The sequence below is a fragment of the Symsagittifera roscoffensis genome, chromosome 3 (genome assembly GCF_963678635.1).
Source record: "Symsagittifera roscoffensis chromosome 3, txSymRosc1.1, whole genome shotgun sequence".
Lineage (NCBI taxonomy): Eukaryota > Metazoa > Xenacoelomorpha > Acoela > Convolutidae > Symsagittifera > Symsagittifera roscoffensis.
The window spans coordinates 77,142,091-77,151,048 of record NC_087064.1 but is presented as its reverse complement, the minus strand read 5'-3'; the positions used below and the strand labels follow the sequence as shown (position 1 = coordinate 77,151,048).

General features: G+C 38.9%; 1 protein-coding gene across 1 annotated transcript in view; it reads left to right on the top strand.

Moving 5' to 3' along the window:
- Positions 1-8,958, top strand: part of LOC134842856 (ethanolamine kinase 2-like) — a 262,324-nt gene that overhangs the window by 25,214 nt on the left and 228,152 nt on the right. The gene's annotated exons all lie outside the window — the stretch shown is intronic.

The window sequence follows — 8,958 nt, the reverse complement described above, 5'->3', positions numbered from 1 at the left end:
GTTGGACCCGATCATTGATCCGAGCTGAAATAGATAAAATACATAAAAATATTGGCTTTTTAAGGTTAAGTAGATTTAAATAAAATTTTAAGCAATTAGTTTTGGAACAATACAGTTTGAGATTTTGACTATCCGCGGCCCTATCCCTGGGTTATACTAATTTAGATCCATCTTACTTCCCCTCTTTTGGACCACATCCGCCCGCGCCTCAGGTAATGTAGTCGATTGTGACCGCCCCATTTTTGTACACGGCAGTGCATTTTTCGGCCGCTACGTCTCGACCTGGTTTCGTCTTGGGCTACTACCCAAAATTTGACTCGAGTAGGAGATGAGTCTTTGTTACCTGGCTCTTTCCTTCGGCTCGGTTGCAGCCGGAATTGTTTCGGACTTTTCCTTTGGTTCCTTCGCAGTTGAGTCTTCCGCCGCGTCTTCGTTCCGTTTCTTGCGTCCTTTTTCGTGTGTATCGTGTGCTCTCGCGCCTCCGATTTTCCGCTGTATTTGTTCCAATGCCTCCTTGCGCTGTGACTACTGACTCAGTAGCCACCCTTTCCGTATTTCTCCCCTTGACGGCGAATGTAACTCCGGCAATGTTGCCATCGGCAGCTTTCCCATTATCTGTTTTGAGGCATGCGGTTGTAGATCACTGTCAGAGTCTGAATCCTCTGATTCAATGCGTCGCCCCTTTAATTTTGGTAGTAGTTGATTTCGCAACTCGGAACTTTTTTTGCGGCTAGTTTTCTTTCTTCAGTTCCTCTGGAGTTGGCGCCTTTAGTATTCCCGCGGGAACCTTTTCTTAGGGGTACATGGTTTCCTGTTCGCGATCCCGGATTTCCTAAGCAACCTACAGTTACTCTTTTTTACAGTGTGCGCGCTTTCGGCCAGAATTTTAATTTTAAGCAGTTCATTCCTGTTGAGTTTTCTGTCTGCCGTGCGCTGGAACGTTAAATGCGATGATCCGGCCTCTGAGCTTGGCCCCTTGAAATGAGGTTGCCGTTCGTTTCATCGGCCTCCCGGATTGCTTGCTCGTCTGACAGCCTCAACGGATGGTTTCTTGGTTTCCTCCTTATATATGCTCAGAGTCTGATCGCACGATCCATTTTGAATCCGCCGGGTTTGGCATTCCTTTTGCCCTCCGGATTTTGTTCATCTAAACAAGCATATTTAGATTTTAGTACATTGGATCAGTTTAAATTGACGGTGTTATTTGTAAAGTTTCGGAGTACTTTGTTGGCTTCTCTGCTTGGTGGGCCTCAAACTGTGTTAACTTTAGAGTAGCGTTTTGTGAAAACCGAAGTGCGCCGAGGGGCCCCATTCTACCAATTTCTCTAAGGGTTCCGGCTGGTTTTCACGTGCAAACGTGAATATCGAGTTCTTCAAACTCCCGATTGTTCTGCGGTCATTAACCGGCGATTGCACCTATTTCAATCCCCTCACTGTTACAAAAACCTTGATGTCCTGTGACATAAAGTTCGTCCCTGATCTACGTGAGTTTTTCTAGGCACCCCATGATTGTTTATGTTTGACTTAAGTAATTTTAGAATTTTGTCTGCGCTATTTGTATTGCAAACCATTGCCGATGGCCATCATGAAAACCGATCCACCGCTACCATTACATACTTTTTGGACTCATTAGGATAGCTTACAATCCCTCCCAAAAATCCAATGTACTGCCTCGTTGGGCTCCTTTGGCCCAGGTGTTTTGCCTATATCGTACCTCGTACACATTTTCTCGTTCTTACCAGTGAGTACGGATTCCAGGCAATTCTCTGCTTTTGAAACAATTTTTCTGTGGATGTTTCCGTAGTTATTTCTGTAGTTTTGATATGACTTTACTGTTGCGAGGGACTAGTGACATAATATTGTTGGAATGTTCATTTGGGGGAAATGTTTCACCTATGAACGTTGAGGGAATTGATAGCACTGTGTTGTTCTTTATACTGTTTGTCTCCGCGGTAAATTCGTTTCAATTTCTTTTTCCGTGTAACTCTTCGAGTTCATTTTCATTGCCACTAGCTATACTTGGATGTAGTTTTAAAAACTTTTGTTATTTCCGAAATGATATTTCCGTGTTTATTGACTGATTGTTTGTAAGATTAGATTCTGTTTGATTGTGTTTACAATCAGTTATCGCTCCAACTATGTTATTTAAATAGATGTTTGACCGTCGGCGCAATTCGTCTCCTGACCGAAAATGCAAATTCTCGTTTTCTGATTGGTCGGCTGGTGCATTGACCTCTATTGGCCATTTTCGTTTCGGAATTTTGCATACTGCATTCTTATTCCCTAATTTCCGCTCACTTAATTTTGAATCTGAGTTTTTAATAAAATTTCAACCCCTGAAAAGTGCGTTTTGAATCCGAGAGCTCTTTGGAATGAGATATTTTTGCGACAATGAACCTGCTATCGTAAGCGGACTCTGATTTTGCTTGGATTTCTAGAAAGGTAGTCAGCCAGGCCAATTTTGTCCCCTGGCATGTGTTCGAATTCAAAATCAAACAGAATTAGTCCATCTAGCCATCTCATTGAGCGGCTGAATATTGTTTAGTTTTTTCTTGCTTTTTCTGTTTAAGAGCGATACCGGGGCTTTATGATCGGTGAAAACTTGGAATTTTCTGCCCAGAAAATAATTTTGAACAATTTGTTAGTTATGTGTTTTCCGCAACCGTTTGAAGAGATTAGAAAATAGCTTACTACAGTACTTCTGCCATTGCTCCAGCTTGTCGTCATTTTCAGCGTTGCATTCTGGATCAGTTCTGTATTAGTTGCAGCCCCAGACCGGCCATCAGATCGTGTCCTATGGTTGACGGTCGGTTTTCGCCGATGACCTTGATCGATGCCGACGTCGCCCAGCCTTTGGAAACGAGTTCCACCTTCAATGTTCCGAGTAAGTTAATAGGGTTATTACCATAATCACAAAATTCTTGATCTTTCAGCGTCATTTCTTTTTAACTTGATGCCTGTGGCGCCCACTATTTTTTGGAGTTCCCCAACAGTAAATATTGAGATCGGTGACCCACTATCAATCAATTCACTCGTATTACATCCGTTGATTTTAATAGAACGTTTTGAGCCCGCAACCTTTATCTCAGTGTTTTTCTTCGATCATATTACCATCACAAGCTAGTCCCCGAGCTGTCAGAGTCCCACGACTGGGTGCGTTCACCCATCCCTCTGAACTTTATTCTTGGGATGTATCATTCTCCATGACTTCGGATTCGAATAACTTCTCGTTGTCCTGACCCCTGAATCGTCCCGACCGATGATCGTCTTTTGTTATTTTTTTTGCCCTACTCGTTCGTTCGAAATGGCCTACTCCTTTGCAAAATTGCACATGACGTTTTTAGCTGCACATTCATTCTTGTGCTCCCTTGTGAATCCTGGTTTATCGCAGTTGTAACATCTTTGATCTACCACGTTCGTTAACCCTCGGAATTTTTCTCTCCCTTGGATTTGGCCGCTTCCTCTCCCCCAGTTGTTTCGATATCCAACCCTGATTATTTCCACTGGGGCTGTCTTGCTTTGCAGACCGCATCCCGTGGTGCGGCTCGTCGTTGTTCCTCCGGTTGTTAAAACATAGATTTTTGCGTACTTATACCTCCTTTGGTAAAAAAATTCCTTTCTATGCACTTCCTCCGGGGTCTCCGTCGCCCTGCATAGCTCGTTTTGAGCCTCACAGTTTTTATGTTGACAATCAACACGTCTCGTAACGCTTTTTTTCTAGTGTGCAGTAGGAGCAACGCGCCGCCAGTCCACTGAGTACTGCGTGGAATTGCTCCTGCAACTCGATAGCAGTTGATACGCTGTTTCGTCGATAGCAGTTGAAAGACTTCGTACGTTTCGTTACGTTTCTTTTTGAACTCCACCTCAATTGCGTCTAGCACCCTCGGATAACGCGTGGCCGCCAGATCTAGATGTGGTTTTCTTTTATGTAACTCGTCTTGCCCTTTTCCCGAAGGCACAAGTATAGATTTGAAATCAGAGTCCGCTCTGATTCTAGCCAGTTTTTTCCATCAACATCCCCCGGTAATGCGGATTTTTGCGTGGCTGTCAGCATGCTAGCGAAAAAAAATTTACATGGTTGATCGAATGTTTCGCAACCATTCCCCATTGGAAGCAGTTCCCCCAAAATTCCAACAACAAAATTCCAACTCTAAAGTTCCCCCAAAATTCCAACTCTAAATGATAAACTAAAAACACACATAAAAAGTAATCTGCTGATTGTTTTGATGATAGTTTCTAACCTGACTGGGACTTCAAGATGGCGTTGTATCTCACTCATCACCTCTTGTACTGTGGCGTGATCCTTCTTCAAGTACTCACTCTGCACAACCAGGATACTCTGGGCAGAGAAGTAGGTCAGGAAAGACCTGAGGATGTTGTAGTAGTTGGATAGTCGCAGGTTCTTCCTCATTATCACTCCTGGTCGTATCGCTGGGGGAGCAATTATCCATGTAGGCTTTATAAATAAAATTAAAATATATTTTTATAATAAATAAAATTTTAAACAAGACTGCTCGTATCAGGGCGAAGCCCTGAAAGTTCCGACTGCCTTTTAACGTTTATCGAGCAGTAATAACATTAAAAAAAATTTAATGAAATAAAATAAAATGAAAAACTTTTTTTTCTAAAATTTGAAAATTTTTCTTGCAAATCATCCCCCCACACGCCATATAAAGTACAAAACAATAGATTTCGCTCCTTGCAACAAAACAATTATGGCAAATAAGCTTCTTTCAACCAATTTGGAACGATTTCTAAGACGGATTAAATCTCCGCTTACGCGTTAATAGCGCGAAATATATCGCGCGTCAATTGTCCCAAATTGGTCAAAATGGCCAAAATGGCAATTTTTAAACCCTCATAACTTTACGAAAAATAATCACAGGTGAAATATCTTTTCACATTTAGGCTCAGGACAACAATACCTTTCGAATGATATAAAAAAATTCCGTCAAAAATGGCTAGTTAAAAAGTCGAAATTTGTCTGAAGAAAAAAAAAAACCCCACCCCGAGCACAAATATTCCGTTACTTTCGTATCGAAAGTCGGAACAATAAGGTATCAGAAGTTTCGCATAGGCGAAATGTCATTAAAATTAAAATTTACATCTAAGGGTCATACATCTATGATATCGATCATAGTATATGACATGGTTTTTACTGTTATGAAAGCGTCCCACAAAACTATGATTCGTATTCCCTAAACTTGAGGGTTTGCCCAACTGTTCGGTTTCGAATATATTAAATGGCCGGTTGCTTTGTTTTGACGTTAACAAACTTCATATGCTGTAACTTTTAAGAGTTGACTAGACTCCAATCCATGAAATGGAGACTGTTTTGTCGAATGTTTGTACCCAGCACTATTTTCTATAAAACGTTTTTTTGAATGCAGTTATTAACAAGTCCCTTCAGATTTTGATAATAAATATTTGCATTTGCTTCTCCATTAAGGATCTACTTAACAATTGTCCCCCCCCCCCCTTTGGTATTTACTTAAGAATTGCCACCCCTATTAATAAAAGCAGTAAATTAGCACTGAGCTTTCTATTGAGAATTAGAATTTTTCTGCATTCTGATTGGTCGAAAGTGCGTATTTTTAACCTACTTAACAATTCCCCCCCTTTCTTAAAAGGGGGGGGGGTCAATTGTTAAGTAGATCTTCCATTAATTATAATTCATTACAGGAAGATATAGGCGGATCCTTTACAAGGTGTTCTAGGTACTATATCTTCCTTGTACCTTCTGTTTGTTCCACTCTCCCCTCAGTAGATTGTCGTTGTGGTCTGAGATGGCACGCAAAAGGGGATCTCGGATCAGCATCACCAGTTTTGCCCCTGGATTCATACACGCCAGTTTGCGAGCTTGCTCTACCTTATAACAAAAAAATTATGATGTTTCAAGTAAAGGCAATTGACAATTCTTAAGTGTAGTTAAAAATTTAGGTGATAGTGTTTTTTAGTTCGAGTATTCGGGGTTTTCGAAATTTGAATTCAATAAAAATTGATATCATACTGAAATGTTTTCTGAGCCACTCATGAAAAGAAGATTACAGATTTTTTCAAAAAAAAAACAATTGACTGCAAAAAGTATTTCCAAAGTATTAATGAATCGCCAAAAAGAGTAGTGTTTTTGCTAAGAAACTGCGAGTTCCCTTATTTGCTACTTCTTCATTGTTGTGAGCTGCCTATCGATGTCTAATAGACGCTACGCAAGCAAAATGAGCCTTCTAGAATTGAGCTTGAGTTTTTATTATATTCTTTATGAAAATATGGAAGAAGTTTAGAAATGCAAAGTAGTTCAATTTAACTCACAGAGGAATGTCTAGGACATGCATCTAGCATGACCAATTTGTTCTGTTCTTGGAGCTCGTTGCAACTGCCGCAGCCCTCAGTAGTCCAGACCAGAGTGTTCTCATCTGTGTACGGTTCCCCCAGACACAACTCCTTGCCGCCGTCTGCGAAGCCGGAGGAGGGGTCGAATGTCTGGTAGTTGACAGTCATGTTATGCTTCAGCATCAGCGCCACACTTGTAGAAGCGCACTTTCCACTACCTGAAATCAGTTGCAAAAGATGGACAATTTTCAATGTAATCAGTGCGGTGCTTTATTTGCGACAAACCGATGAAGCTAGCGTATATTTTAATAAAAATAAGTAAGTTAAAACTTCTGATGTAACAACTGAAACAGAGTGGCCAGCATTAGCTCATAATGCACCCATCAAACTCCTCTGAGGCCTAAAAGAATTTTTAAATGTTTTGATTTTTGAAATGATGACTGATATGTGGATTCAAAATTATAAAACACTAGGACTTGTACGTGTGTGGGTGGTACAAGTTTTGCATTTTGTAGATTTTAGCTTCTGCTCGATAAAACAACAATATAATCCTATTGCTCAACAATGCTTAAAACAGTTCCAAAAAGTTTTAAGACTTTTTGGAACTCTCAAAAGTCTTAAAAGAAATTTTAAGACTTTTGCACGAAATTTTAAGACGAAAGCTTGAATTACCGTTTGTCATGGAAAATCCACAATATTATCCAACATAGCCAACTGAAAGTTGGAAAAGAGTGATGACTGCAAGGAAACTGAAAAAAAAACTGAATTGTTTTTCAAAAATTTTAAGCTATTGAATTTCGCAGATTTGCGATGGCCTTAAAGCTCTTTGAAATCGTAGAACATTTTATGATGGACTTTTTTTTTGTTAAAATTAACCCAATTTGAGAAAACTGGATCAATAGGCAAAACTTTTTTTTCGCTGGGAAATTTGATAGTTAATTTCCATTTTCGAAGTTGGAAGTCAATCACGGTTTTCGTGTCCTTTGCACTTTTGATGTTCAATAGTGGAGTTTGCCTTCCTTTTAAAAAAGCAAATGAACTGAATAACTGAATCAAAAAATTAAATGTCAAACTGCGAAAAATCAAAATTGAGCAATTTGAACAAACTTTCAGAAGTTTTTCTGAAAAACAAACAAAAAAAATTAGCAAGAGCTATATAAGAGAACTCACTCTATATAATACCTTTGAACAGTTGCAGTTTCATAGGTGTTGCAGTTTTATGGGGGTATTTTTATGGCAGAGGGTCCAAATGATGAAAAACATTTAACCAATCAGAATCCTATTGACCAGGCGTTCCTTTTGTCTGAATGACTTTAGCACGAAACTGAATTCATTAATTTAAAAAAAGGAAATATAGCGACACAGCAAAGTTTTGCTGTACAATTCGTGCAGGTAAACAAAAAGATTAACTTTAATTTCACAAATCGGTTTTAGGTTTTTTCCAATGACCAACGGTGACTTCGCAATATTTAAAAAAATAATTTGCACATTTTCCAATCGCTAAAGGATGATTTTTACGAGATAGGTTTTTGGACTTTTTTTTGAGACTTTCGCAATTTTTTGAGATTTCTGAATACTCAATTCTAATTAGCTGAAAATAACTGAAAAACAAATTTTTAACTTTCGGTCCCTCCATCATGATGGACGCCACCGTTTTATACAAAGGATCGCCTCAATGCCACTATTTAATTTCTCATCTTTCGCCTTTGGATGCAAGCTAGAAGGTTCAACTTTGAGCTAATATGAATAAATTGACCTAAAAAAGTTCAAATATTCTGCCCTTATTAACTTCTTTTGACGTGTTTGATAAGGTTGCAAAAACCAACAAATTTAGTTTTGAAATAAGTTTTTAACATGTCATTGGCTAAAATTGTGCGGCTAATCCAAATGAAACAGTTTCTTGTTATTACTTACCGAAGAATTGATTATAAATCTCTCGTCAACAATTTTTGGTGTCCCAGGCACTGTTTTTGGCAATGAAAATAGATTTTCTTGGGTTTTTTGTAATCATCGAACGCCGTTTGGTTGTGCGGTACATAATTAATATTTATGCTTAAGAATTAATTGCAGGCAGTTGTTGCTCTGCAATTATTTTTCTATTCAAATATCAATTTTTGTTTTTGGTTTTATTTTTTCTTCAATGGTATCTCTCAATTTCGGTGGTCTCCCGTCCATAGCTCCTAGTTTTTGTAGCACCCAAAGTTTAAAAGCAGTCCCATAAGACCCAATTGTTAAACTTGATCTCTGATTGGCCCAAATTTATAGCTAAATTTTATTATGAACCAACCAAAACAAAAAACAAACTAACTCCCCTAGGACACTTCAAATAACAAATTTGCTTCAAGTGTTTGCCCAAATACTGAAGCAAAGTCGAACTAAATTTACTTAAAACTGTAAGGAAGCTGAATATTTCCAAAGCTCGTTAACTTTCAGTACGTTTGAACACTATTCCCGTTTTTACACCCTTGTCTTTCTTGAAGGCAATTTAAGACCTTTTTCGCATGAGTTAAGGAGGATTTAACATGCCAGAAGACCCGAATTCTCGAAAAACATGACAGCCAATTAACATTCGGGGTTTCTTAATAAAATGTTATCATGCTTATCCAATGCAAAGAGTGCAGATTGAAA